Consider the following 14,251-nt stretch of genomic DNA (forward strand, 5'->3'; position numbering starts at 1 on the left):
AAGTGTGGGCCCCTTACTGAATGAGGGAGGCAACTTAGTGACAGAGGATGTGGAAAAAGCTAATGTACTCAATGCTTTTTTTGCCTCCGTCTTCATGAACAAGGTCAGCTCCCAGACTCCTGCACTGGGCGGCACAGCATGGGGAGGAGATGACCTGCCCTCTGTGGAGGAAGAAGTGGTTCGGGACTATTTAGAAAACCTGGACGAGCACAAGTCCATAGGGCCAAATGCGCTGCATCCAAGAGTGCTAAAGGAGTTGGCGGATGTGATTGCAGAGCCATTGGCCATTATCTTTGAAAACTCATGGCGATCAGGGGAAGTCCCGGACGACTGGAAAAAGGCTAATGTAGTGCCCATCTTTAAAAAAGGGAAGGAGGAGGATCCTGGGAACTACAGGCCAGTCAGCCTCACCTCAGTCCCTGGAAAAATCGTAGAGCAGGTCCTCAAGGAATCAATTCTGAAGCACTTAGAGGAGAGGAAAGTGATCAGGAACAATCAGCATGGATTCACCAAGGGCAAGGCATGCCTGACTAATCTAATTGCCTTCTATGACAAGGTAACTGGCTCTGTGGATGAAAGGAAAGCAGTGGACATGTTGTTCCTTGACTTTAGCAAAGCTTTTGACACTGTCTCCCACAGTATTCTTGCCAGTAAATTAAAGAAATATGGGCTGGATGAATGGACGATAAGGTGGATAGAAAGTTGGCTAGATTGTCAGGCTCAAAAGGTCTAGTTGGAAGCCGGTATCAAGTGGAGTGCCCCAAGGGTCGGTTCTGGGGCCGGTTTTGTTCAATATCTTCATAAATGATCTGGAGGATGGTGTGGATTGCACCTGCAGCAAGTTTGCAGATGACACTAAACTGGGAGGAGAGGTAGATATACTGGAGAATAGGGATAGGATATAGAGGGACTTAGACAAATTAGAGGATTGGGCCAAAAGAAATCTGATGAGGTCCAACAAGGACAAGTGCAGAGTCCTGCACTTAGGACGGAAGAATCCCATGCACCGCTACAGACTACGGACCGAATGGCTAGGAAGCAGTTCTGCAGAAAAGGACCTAGGGGTTACAGTGGACGAGAAGCTGGATATGAGTCAACAGTGTGTCCTTGTTGCCAGGAAGGCAAATGGCATTTTGGGATGTACAAGTAGGGGCACTGCCAGCAGATCGAGGGACGTGATTGTTCCCCTCTATTCAACATTGGTGAGGCCTCATCTGGAGTACTGTGTCCAGTTTTGGGCCCCACACTACAAGAAGGATGTGGAAAACTGGAAAGCTTCCAGCAGAGGGCAACAAAAATGATTAAGGGACTAGAACACATGACTTATGAGGAGAGGCTGAGGTAATTGGGATTGTTTAGTCTGCGGAAGAGAAGAACGAGGGGGGATTCGATAGCTGCTTTCAGCTACCTTAAAGGGGGTTCCATGTTGAAAGGGGGTTCCAAAGAGGATGGGTGTAGACTGTTCTCAGTGGTAGCAGACGACAGAACAAGGAGTAATGGTCTCAAGTTGCAGTGGGGGAGGTTTAGGTTGGATATTAGGAAAAACTTTTTCACTAGGAGGATGGTGAAACACTGGAATGCGTTACCTAGGGAGGTGGTGGAATCTCCTTCCTTAGAAGTTTTTAAGGTCAGGCTTGACAAAGCCCTGGCTGGGATGATTTAGTTGGGGATTGGTCCTGCTTTGAGCAGGGGGTTGGACTAGATGACCTCCTGAGGTACCTTCCAACCCTGATATTCTATAATTCTATGACAGTGTATGCTGTCAGATATAGCACTAAGTCCCGTAAAGCTTCGAACGTAGCTTGTAGTAGAAAAGCCTTCACCTTTGTGGAGTCTAAGGGCACGTCTATACTAGCAAAGTTACAGCGCCAGCAGTTACAGAGCCGCTCAGAGAGAGCAGAAGGAAAATCACTGTTGCATGTTCACACTGACGGCTGCCTCCGCAGTCGCGTGTTCACACTTGCAGCATTTGCTGTGCTATTTGAAGTGATGCACTCTGGGCAGCTATCTCACAGAGCCCCTCTTTCTTTTTTGCCACTAAGTCTTGTGAGAAGGCTGAGGAGGTCGCCGGGCATCCTGGGTCCAGTCCCAATGCCCCATGGTGCATTGCTTTGCATCCCAGCAATCCCTATGCTTCTGTCTGCACTTGGCACCATCTTTCAATGGTTTGTGTATTGCGCACCCTGCCCTGCTTCTTTCAGGCTACAGGAATGGATCCCCAACTGCTGACCAGTATGATGCTCGCTCTGACCAACACGTCACGAGCGGCAGTGGCGTTATTCCTTAAACTATAAAGGCAAGAGGAGTGCGATGTTGATCTCACTATGTGTAGTAGCAACAACATGAAATTGCTTGTGGCATGGAGGTACTGACCGCAGTGGAACGCCACTTTTGGGCTTGGGAAACAAGCACTGAGTGGTGGGATCACATCATGATGCATGTCTGGGATGACAAGCAGTGGCTGCAGAACTTTCGCATGAGGAAAGCCACATTAATGGGACTGTGTGATGAGTTCACCCCAGCCCTGCAGCGCAAGGACATGAGACTGAGAGCTGCCCTATTACTGGAGAAGCGTGGGGCGATTGCACTGTGGAAGCTGGCTACTCCAGACAACTACCGATCGGTCACTAACCAGTTCAGAGTGGGAAAATCGACCACTGGAGTCATGTTGATGGAAGTGTGCAGGGCCATTAATCGCATCCTGCTCCAAAAGACCATGACTCTGGGCAACATGCATGACATTGTGGATGGCTTTGCACAAATGGGCTTCCCTAACTGTGGAGAGGCGACAGATAGCAAGCACATTCAAATTCTGGCCCCAGACCATCTAGCCACTAAGTACATTAATCGCAAGGGATATTTCTCAATAGTTCTCCAGGAGCTTGTGGATCACCGTGGGCATTTCACGGACACTAATGCAGGCTGATCTGGAAACGTGCATGAAGCATGCATCTTTCGGAACACTGGCCTGTTTAAGAAGCTGTAAGCAGGGACTTTCTTCCCATCCCAGATCACTGTAGCAGAAGTCGAAATGCCCATTGTGATCCTGGGAGACCCGACCTACCCCCATGAAGCAATATACAGGGAAACTTGACAGCAGCAAGGAGCAGTTCAACAGCAAGCTGAGCAAGTGCAGAGTGACTGTTGGAGTGTGCATTTGGCCATTTAAAAGCCTGCTGGTGAAGCCTGTATGGGAAGCTGGACATGGCCAATGACAATATTCCTATGCTTATTGCTACGTTCTGTACGGTCCATAATATTGTGAAGGGAAGGGTGAAAGCTTCACTCAGGGCTGGATTGCAGAGGCTCAGTGCCTGAAGGCTGAGTTTGAACAGCTGGAGACCAGGGCTATTACAGGGGCACAGCGCGGGGCCATAATGATCAGGGATGCCTTGAGGCAGCAATTTGAAGCTGAAAGCCACTAATATTTCATAGAATCATAGAATCATAGAATATCAGGGTTGGAAGGGACCCCAGAAGGTCATCTAGTCCAACCCCCTGCTCAAAGCAGGACCAAGTCCCAGTTAAATCATCCCAGCCAGGGCTTTGTCAAGCCTGACCTTAAAAACCTCTAAGGAAGGAGATTCTACCACCTCCCTAGGTAACGCATTCCAGTGTTTCACCACCCTCTTAGTGAAAAAGTTTTTCCTAATATCCAATCTAAACCTCCCCCATTGCAACTTGAGACCATTACTCCTCGTTCTGTCATCTGCTACCATTGAGAACAGTCTAGAGCCATCCTCTTTGAAACCCCCTTTCAGGTAGTTGAAAGCAGCTATCAAATCCCCCCTCATTCTTCTCTTCTGCAGACTAAACAATCCCAGCTCCCTCAGCCTCTCCTCATAAGTCATGTGCTCTAGACCCCTAATCATTTTTGTTGCCCTTCGCTGTACTCTTTCCAATTTATCCACATCCTTCTTGTAGTGTGGGGCCCAAAACTGGACACAGTACTCCAGATGAGGCCTCACCAGTGTCGAATAGAGGGGAACGATCACGTCCCTCGATCTGCTCGCTATGCCCCTACTTATACATCCCAAAATGCCATTGGCCTTCTTGGCAACAAGGGCACACTGCTGACTCATATCCAGCTTCTCGTCCACTGTCACCCCTAGGTCCTTTTCCGCAGAACTGCTGCCGAGCCATTCGGTCCCTAGTCTGTAGCGGTGCATTGGATTCTTCCATCCTAAGTGCAGGACCCTGCACTTATCCTTATTGAACCTCATTAGATTTCTTTTGGCCCAATCTTCCAATTTGTCTAGGTCCTTCTGTATCCTATCCCTCCCCTCCAGCGTATCTACCACTCCTCCCAGTTTAGTATCATCCGCAAATTTGCTGAGAGTGCAATCCACACCATCCTCCAGATCATTTATGAAGATATTGAACAAAACGGGCCCCAGGACCGACCCCTGGGGCACTCCACTTGACACCGGCTGCCAACTAGACATGGAGCCATTGATCACTACCCGTTGAGCCCGACAATCTAGCCAGCTTTCTACCCACCTTATAGTGCATTCATCCAGCCCATACTTCCTTAACTTGCTGACAAGAATGCTGTGGGAGACCGTGTCAAAAGCTTTGCTAAAGTCAAGAAACAATACATCCACTGCTTTCCCTTCATCCACAGAACCAGTAATCTCATCATAAAAGGCGATTAGATTAGTCAGGCATGACCTTCCCTTGGTGAATCCATGCTGACTGTTCCTGATCACTTTCCTCTCCTCTAAGTGCTTCAGGATTGATTCTTTGAGGACCTGCTCCATGATTTTTCCAGGGACTGAGGTGAGGCTGACCGGCCTGTAGTTCCCAGGATCCTCCTTCTTCCCTTTTTTAAAGATGGGCACTACATTAGCCTTTTTCCAGTCATCCGGGACTTCCCCCGTTCGCCACGAGTTTTCAAAGATAATGGCCAAGGGCTCTGCAATCACAGCCGCCAATTCCCTCAGCACTCTCGGATGCAATTCATCCGGCCCCATGGACTTGTGCACGTCCAGCTTTTCTAAATAGTCCCTAACCACCTCTATCTCTACAGAGGGCTGGCCATCTCTTCCCCATATTTGCTACTATGCTAGAGATTGCGGTGCTTGTAATGCTAAGAGGTGACTGGTGCACATGATGGAGGTTCAACATAATTGTGTGTTGCTTTGCGGTGCTCTTTTTGCTTTCACTTAATAGAATAAAGATTGTTTTCAAACCAACACAATTCTTTTATTAAAAAACAACTGGAAGAGAGAGTCAAAGGACAAAAATACATCAGCAGGGAGGGGGGAACGGAAGGTTTCCAGAGGAGAAGAGGCCCCAGGACGGCTACAGATTTGCATATATCCAGGGATCGTACCCAGCCTTCTCCTTCAGAGTACAATACAGCGCATGCTGTACTTCAGCAGGGCCAAACTGCAGAGGGATGGGTGTTGAGGGTAGTGGGAATCCACACTGCTAGACTGTGAGGAGAGAGGAGTCGAATGCTGAAGGTAGAGTGTGGAGCCAGGAGGTTGATAAAAGTGTGTTGGTGGTGTGGGGGGTGGGGGCTCATGGGAAAGAGTTTTGTGACAGTGTCTGCTGGGGAGGGCGAGTGCGGAGCTGCTCGGTTCAAAGAGCAAGCATCGCCTGGAGCATGTCCACTTGGAGCGTGTCCACTCCGTTGCTTCTTTCTGGTGTGCCACGTTCTCCTTACGGTCCTCTTCTTGCTGTCCCACAACTCCTTCAATTCCCGTTTCTCAGAGGTGGAGTGCATCATAACCTCACAGAGAAAGTCCTCCTTAGTTCTTCATGGTCACTTTCTAATACTGCACAGCCGTTCTGCTGCCGATAAGGGGGGCTGGCCTCCCAAGGTCATCTCTGTGAAGTTTAAATGCAACATTTTATAGAAGCAGTATTGTTTGCAACACAGACAACACTGATTCAGTGCTTTAAAACACAGCCCGTACTCTCACACCTGTCACTAACTGGCTGACCTCAAGCAAGCACACGAGCTACAAGACCCCCAAAATGCTGAGTAGCCACAGGACCAGGGTGAATCACTCTTCCTGGACCCTGTTGTACACCAGGCATGTGGCTCTTCGAGAGAGCTAGCACTGTGGGGGGAAGGGGGGGGGCTTGATCATTATTCCTGTCCCCACACTTTCCACAATCTGTGTTCATTATGAAATCTCACTGTTGAGGGTGAGCAAGGAATCAAAGGAGGATCTTCTCCAAGCCTGCGGCTTCCGCCCTGGCCCCTAAGCGGCTTGCCTGTGTGCAGCTATGGTTCCCGCACAGTGGCGCAGGAAAGTTACTGTTAATGGGGCAAGAAACAAAGCAGCTCTGCTGAGGAAACTGCGGCAGCAGATTGCCCAGTATCTCCATGAGAGTTTCCTGGAAATATCTGAAGGAGATTTCAGTGAAGTGAGGAAGTCTATCAACAGCCTGTTCCGCCACACAGAATAGGCATGCGGTGGGAGACAAGCCTGCTTTCTGCTATCCTCCTGCCCCCAACAAATCGCTTCAGCAATTCCCAAAATCAGATCCACTTACCAGGGGCCTCCTCTCCTGTTTGTGCTTCGCCAAGATCCGACTGCTGTGACTGGCTAGGCTCCTCCGGGGTAGAAAAGAGCTCCTCACTGCATGTCTCTCTGGCATCGGAGCCGTCCTCTGTCTCTGGGTCCCCCTCCCCCTCTTTGTCCAAGTACTGTAGAGCTGGCAGCTCGTGGGCGCAGCACCAGAGCGGCAGTTTGCCTCCCACGCCTTGTGGTAGGTGCTCCACAGCTCCTTCACTTTTACCCTACACTGCAGTGTGTCCCGGTCATGGCCCCCTTCTATCATGCATCATGAAATCTGTCTGTAGGTATCATAATTCCTACGGCTGTAGCGCAGCTGGGACTGCACAGCTTCCTCTCCCTAAATGCTGATGAGGTCCAGCAGCTCAGTATTGCTCCAAGCGGGAGATCACCTGGTGCATGGAGGAGGAATGGCCACCTGGAAAGATATGCGGAGACCACTGCACACAACAAACTAACAAACAAACAAACAAACAAACAAGAAGGGGACTTTCAAATTCGCAAAGGAATGTACTGGGTGGGGGTGACAGTTGGTCACCTGAGGGCAGGGCAGTAGAGTTCAAACAGATGACCAGAGAGGTGAGAACAGGCATTGTGGAACACTTCCCGGAGGCCAATCGCAGCGCAGTAAATTGACCACGGTGTCTACACTGGCACCGCAACACTGTAACCCCGGGGCAAAAAGTGCTACGCCTCTCATCAAGGTGGATTTTTTAAGAGCACTACAACTGCACAGTTTCCGAGCACTAAATGGATTGGCAGTGTATACACCTCGGGAGTTACAGCACAGAAAGCTGCTTTACTGAGCAGAAATTTGCCGGTGTAGACGGGGCCTAAGACTTCTCCAAGGAATTTTATTGTCTGTTCCAGTTTTAGGACTGATTTGTCTCGATTTACTAGGAGCCACAGTGCATCGAACATGGACAGGCCAGTTGATATGCTGGAAAGGACTTTAGCCAGAGACTGACTTCAGATCAACCAGTCTTCCAACCATGGGTACACATGGACACCTAATTTTCACAAGTGAGCTGCTATGACTAACATGCACTTCGTGAACATTCGAGGAGCAGTTGACAGACCAAATGGAAGCACTGTGAACTGATAATAGCAGCCATTCCCCATGAATCCGAGATAATTCTCTTGGTGGTGGCATATTGCGACATGGAAATAAACATCCTTTAAGTAAGCTGAAGGCAGTGTACCAGTCCTGCCACTCCAGAGAAGGAATAATTTAAACTAGGATAACCATGTGAAATTTTATTTTCTTCAGGAATTTGTTCAACTCTCTTAGGTCTAAAATAGGCCTGAGACCCTTTTTGTCTAGTGGATCAGGAAGTAGCAGGAATAGAAACCCTTACCCCTGAGGTACAACGGTACTTCCTCTATGGCCCCTGCCTGAAGAAGAGATTGGACACCCTGTTGAAGGGCAATCTCATGAGAATGGTCCCTGAAGAGTGATAAGAAGAGGGTGAGAAGGGGGTAGAACTGAACTGGATGGCATACCACAGTTCCATCAGGCTTTCAGACTGGTAGGTCTTACATATGTGAACCCAAGCACTTAGGAAGTAGGATAAGCAATTAGTAACAAACAATGGGAAACAGATGGGGCTATGGTGACAGGTACACTGTCCTTGACAAACCCATCAAAATGACTGGGTGAGACAGGTGGATGACATAAGCCCACTGATGCTGAAGAGGAGAACGGTAGAGGGCGTCTCTTATAACTTCTGTCCTTTTTCCTTTGTGGATTTTGGGATTGGGGAGCAAACCCCTGCACTCTGTATAGCTACTGTGGGCGACACTGCTTTCTTTTTGCTGCTGGAGTGTAGACTCCAAGAGATTGAGTGTTGCCCTGGAATCTTTAAGGTTATGAAGCCTGTTTTCTCTGAAAAGACCTTTGAAAGTACAGTACTGGATAGTCTAGTGGTAGCCCAGACAACTGGAACCACAAATACCTTTTTACAATGACAGCCAACACCATGATTCGAGCAGCTGAGTCTGCGCAATTCCAATTGTCTGGAAGGGCAGTCCTAGCAACCAGTTTTCTCTCTTCAGCCATTATTGCAAACTCTTGTCTACAGTCCTCAAATAGTTTGTCTTTAAATTTCATCATTATTTCCCAGAGGGCGAAGTCATGTTGACTCAGAGTTTGTTGATTTGCAATCCTGAGTTGCAGGCTTCCTGAAGAATAAAATTTGCGACCAAACAGATCCAGCTTCTTTGAGTCTTTCCTTTATGGCACAGAAGCTTTTTGTCCCTCTCTATCCCACTCATTGGCAGCTGCCACAAGAGAACACTGAGTGGGGATGAGAATAAAAATGTTCATACCTCTTATAGGGGACAAAGCACCTCCTCTCAGCTCATTTTGCTGTGACATCCCAGGAGGAGGGGGCCTGCCTAAGGGCCTTGACTGGCTCCATAATGGTTTCATGGCTGCACCGTGATGCTGTCGCTGATACCAGGATGTCCAACAACTTGTGAGAGCTTTCACGCACCTCTTCTGCCTGAATGTCAAGTACAGAGGTTGCTATTTTTAAAAGTTCTTGATGAGCTCTGTGGTCCTTTGGCAGAGTCACTTAACCACTCAACAGCCTCGTCAGGTGACAAGGATGAAACAGACATCTGAGGTGGAGGTTGGTCTTTGACTAGTGGCAGAGAGGTGCCCGAGTGGCTTCTGACTGCTCGGTACCAGGAAATGGTGCTTCCAGTACCAATAGCTCTGGTGCACTCTCCATATCAGTGAGCAAGATGCTTCACAGGAGGTTCTAGTTGGGGGGACACCCCAAGGTGTCCAGAATGACCATCGATATGGGCCCAAGACCCATCCTTGCCTGGGCTATTGACCCTTAGAAGGATCCCAGTGCATGGCCCATGGTCCCAACGACTCTGATGGGAGGTATGTTCCCCATCCTGGGTGGGATACAGAGGGCCTCACCTCCGAGTCCAAGGAAAAGAGTCAGATGCTTCTGACAATGGAGGTGCAAATTCAGAATGGACTAGTAAAAAGTAGTCTGAGCCCAAGGACAGCAGTACCAGGGAACTCATGGGAGGCTTTTCTCTAAACAACATGGATTTCTGTGGAGGCTTGGGTAGCAGCACCACATGATCTCAATGAGGCAAGGTATGAACCACAGGCAGTACAAGAAGCTAAGCAAGTCTCTTGTGGCTGCATATGCCTTCAGGTTTGCTGCGATCAGCATCTTCTGATGGCGCCATAAAGGTCTTTCGGGGAAATGTCTGGCACAGGCTTCAGAGGCAGCAATCCCCTCTTCAGAAGCATTAAGCATTTCTGGTGGGGATTTATCCCCCAAATGCTTCTTCTGGTCTCTGGTTCCGTCAGGGTACCAACACAGGCAAGCGAGGCACCAAACCAAAAGAAGGCCTAAGCCTTTCCTTTGGTACTCGGGAACAATCCCGAGGAGCCGCAGACATCTCCAGCAAAAAGCTTCATACTGAAGTAAATGTATATGGGGCACTCACCCCATGTGATGATTCTCATAGGGGTCAAAGTGCTGCATCCATAAGCAAGCACTTAAGCCTCGTCACTTTATCTTTTTTCAAGCAGAGCTTGAACCCTTTGCAGATGTGACATTGTCACTAGCATGGCATTCCCCCAAACATTTCTAACAGGTCAGGTGTGGGTCACTGATTGACATGGGTTTCACAGAGGTGCAGCAGGACTTAAAACGCGGTGAACACGGCATCATTCCAGTAGCTGTACCAAAAGACAGAAAGTGTCAAGAGAGACCAAAAGCAGCAACCTAGTACTAAAAATTGTCTAACACTAACTATAACTGACATATTAGTAAACAGGATCTATATCAGAGGAGGGCAAACTATGGCCCACAGGACCATCCTGCCTGGCCCCTGAGAAAGTCCCTGGCACCTCCCCCGAAGCCTCAGCACACGTTGCAGCCAGCACTCTGGCCTGCCACTGTTGCCCACCGCTCTTGCCAGGCAGCGCGGTGGTGTGGTTGGCTCTGGCATGGTAAAGGGGGTGGGGAGCAGGGGGTCCCAGGGCGGCAGTCAGGGGACAGTTGGATGAGTCGGGGGTTCAGGGGGATGCCATCAGGGAACCGGGGGGGGCAGTCATGGGATGTGGAACGGGGGGGGTTGGATAGGGTGTGGGAGTTCCAGGGTGTCTGTTAGGGGTCGGAGATGTGGATAGGGGTTGGGGCAGTGAGGGGACAGGAAGAAGGGGGGCTTGGATGGGGGTGGGGTCCCAGGAGGGGACAGTCAGGGGACAAGGAGTGGGGGGGTTAGATGGGTCAGGGATTCTGAGGGGGGCATTCAGGGGGCGGGAAGTGGAAGGGGGCAGATACGGGGTGGGGGCCAGGCTGTTTAAGGAGACACAGCCTTCCCTACCCAGCCCTGCATATAGTTTTGCAACCCCAATGTGGTCCTTGGGCCAAAAAGTTTGCCCACCCCTGATCTATATACAGAAAAGGTGTAAGCACTTAAGTTAACCAGTCTGAATCACCATCACTGGCGGTAAGGAACTGGACGGGAAATCATGGTGGTTCCACCGTCTTATACCAGCAGGTAGTGGTTTGTGGTGACTGAGGGTACACCAGCCATCCCAATGGGTACTACTGAGGAAAAAATATCACCAACACCTGCACATGGGGCACGCACACACTTACAGTAAAATGTACAAATGCAAACACTCAAAGGAATACTTTTGATTAACAAGGTGATCTCATTATTGAAAGAGAACTTCCGTAATAGTAATATCTTCAATATCAGCTGCTCCATAACAATTCTCCAGCATGACAAATCCCAACACTTCTTCATAATCTATTACCACTGTACTCAAGAGTAAAAATACAAGGAGAGACCCGTCAGTCCCATGCTACAGATCTAAAACCAAGAGTGCGAATCATGCATTCATGGAACCGCTACAACAAAAATCCTCACTCTGATTTTTCAAAAAGAAAAGGAGTACTTGTGGCACCTTAGAGACTAACAAATTTGAGCATAAGCTTTCGTGTAGCTCACGAAAGTACTCCTTTTCTTTTTGCGAATACAGACTAACACGGCTGCTACTCTGAAACCTGTCATTAAAGTAATAGCTACATTTTATTTCAAAAAGTGATGCTTCAACCCCATCGCTGTCTCCCAAGTTCTTCATATTGACACCTTATATGGTGTACCTGTGGAGATTAGAAGCTGCTGTGTAGCATCTGACAAATATTTTAAATCTTTTTTCAGATTTAACAAAGATTTAAAATATCCAGTTAAGATAAGTTAATTGTATCCAGTTTGCAAATTATTTCCAATTCAGCAGTCTCTCATTGGAGTCTGTTTTTGAAGCTTTTTTGTTGAAGTATAGCCACTCTCAGGTCTGTAATCGAGTGACCGGAGAGATTGAAGTGTTCTCCAACTGGTTTTTGAATGTTAGAATTCTTGATGTCTGATTTGTGTCCATTTATTCTTTTACGTAGAGACTGTCCAGTTTGACCAATGTACATGGCAGAGGGACATTGCTGGCACATGATGGCATATATCACATTGGTAGATGCGCGGGTGAACAAGCCGCTGATAGCGTGGCTGATGTGATTAGGCCCTATGATGGTGTCCCCTGAATAGATATGTGGACAGAGTTGGCAACGGGCTTTGTTGCAAGGATAGGTTCCTGGGTTAGTGGTTCTGTTGTGTGGTGTGTGGTTGCTGGTGAGTATTTGCTTCAGATTGGGGGGCTGTCTGTAAGCAAGGACTGGTCTGTCTCCCAAGATCTGTGAGAGTGATGGCTCGTCCTTCAGGATAGGTTGTAGATCCTTGATGATGCGTTGGAGAGGTTTTAGTTGGGGGTTGAAGGTGATGGCTAGTGGCGTTCTGTTATTTTCTTTGTTGGGCCTGTCCTGTAGTAGGTGACTTCTGGGTACTCTTCTGGCTCTGTCAATCTGTTTCTTCACTTCAGCAGGTGGGTACTGTAGTTGTAAGAATGCTTGATAGAGATCTTGTAGGTATTTGTCTCTGTCTGAGGGGTTGGAGCAAATGCGGTTGTATCGTAGAGCTTGGCTTAGACAATGGATCATGTGGTGTGATCTGAGTGAAAGCTGGAGGCATGTAGGCAAGAATAGCAGTCAGTAGGTTTCCGGTATAGGGTGGTGTTTATGTGACCATTGCTTATTAGCACCGTAGTGTCCAGGAAGTGGATCTCTTGTGTGGTCCAGGCTGAGGTTGATGATTGGATGGAAATTGTTGAAATCATGGTGGAATTCCTCAAAGGCTTCTTTTCCATGGGTCCAGATGATGAAGATGTCATCAATGTAGCGCAAGTAGAGTAGGGGCATTAGGGGACGAGAGCTGAGGAAGCATTGCTCTAAGTCAGCCATAAAAATGTTGGCATACTGTGGGGCCATGCGGGTACCCATCGCAGTGCCGCTGATTTGAAGGTATACATTGTCTCCAAATGTGAAATAGTTATGGGTGAGGACAAAGTCACTAAGTTCAACCACCAGGTTAGCTGTGACATTATCGGGGATACTGTTCCTAACGGCTTGTAGTCCATCTTTGTGTGGAATGTTGGTATAGAGGGCTTCTACATCCATAGTGGCTAGGATGGTGTTTTTAGGAAGATCACTGAGGGATTGTAATTTCCTCAGGAAGTCAGTCGTGTCTCAAAGATAGCTGGGGGTGCTGATAGCGTAGGGCCTGAGGAGGAAGTCTACACAATCCTGCTGTCAGGGTGCCAATGCCTGAGATGATGGGGTGTCCAGGATTTCCTGGTTTATGGATCTTGGGTAGCAGATAGAATACCCCAGGTCGGGGTTCCAGGGGTGTGTGTGTGTGCAGATTTGTTCTTGTGCTTTTTCAGGGAGTTACTTGAGCAAATGCTGTAGTTTCTTTTGGTAACTCTCAGTTGGATCAGAGGGTAATGGCTTGTAGAAAGTGGTGTTGGAGAGCTGCCTAGTAGCCTCTTGTTCATATTCCGACCTATTCATGATGACAACAAGCACCTCCTTTCTCAGCCTTTTTGATTATGATGTCAGAGTTGTTTCTGAGGCTGTGGATGGCATTGTGCTCTGCACGGCTGAGGTTACAGGGCAAGTGATGCTGCTTTTCCACAATTTCAGCCTGTGCACGTCGGCGGAAGCACTCTATGTAGAAGTCCAGTCTGTTGTTTCGACCTTCAGGAGGAGTCCACCCAGAATCTTCTTTTTGTAGTGTTGGTAGGAAGGTCTCTGTGGGTTAGTATGTTGTTCAGAGGTGTGTTCGAAATATTCCTTGAGTCTGAGACGTCGAAAATAGGATTCTAGGTCACCACAGAACTGTATCATGTTCGTGAGGGTGGAGGGGCAAAAGAGGAGGCCCCAAGATAGGATAGATTCTTCTGCTGGGCTAAGATAGTTTAACCTATCCTGAAGGATGACCCATCACTCTCACAGATCTTGGGAGACAGGTCAGTCCTTGCTTATAGACAGCCCCTTAACATGAAGCAAATACTCACCAGCAACCACACAACAGAACCACTAACCCTGGAACCTATCCTTGCAACAATGCCCATTGCCAACTCTGTCCACATATTTATTCAGGGAACACCACGTGATATATGCCATCATGTGCCAGCAATGCCCCTCTCCCATGTACGTTGGTCAAACTGGACAGTCTCTACATAAAAGAATAAATGGACACAAATCAGACCTCAAGAATTATAACATTCAAAAACCAGTCGGAGAATGCTTCAATCTCTCCGGTCACTCGATTACAGACCT

At 48.4% G+C, this 14,251-nt stretch overlaps 1 protein-coding gene across 12 annotated transcripts in view; it reads right to left on the reverse strand.

Moving 5' to 3' along the window:
• The window catches only part of CHEK2 (checkpoint kinase 2), a 60,318-nt gene that overhangs the window by 33,091 nt on the left and 12,976 nt on the right, over positions 1–14,251 (reverse strand). The gene's annotated exons all lie outside the window — the stretch shown is intronic.

This window comes from Dermochelys coriacea, chromosome 15, assembly GCF_009764565.3.
Source record: "Dermochelys coriacea isolate rDerCor1 chromosome 15, rDerCor1.pri.v4, whole genome shotgun sequence".
In the NCBI taxonomy this organism is placed as follows: domain Eukaryota; kingdom Metazoa; phylum Chordata; order Testudines; family Dermochelyidae; genus Dermochelys; species Dermochelys coriacea.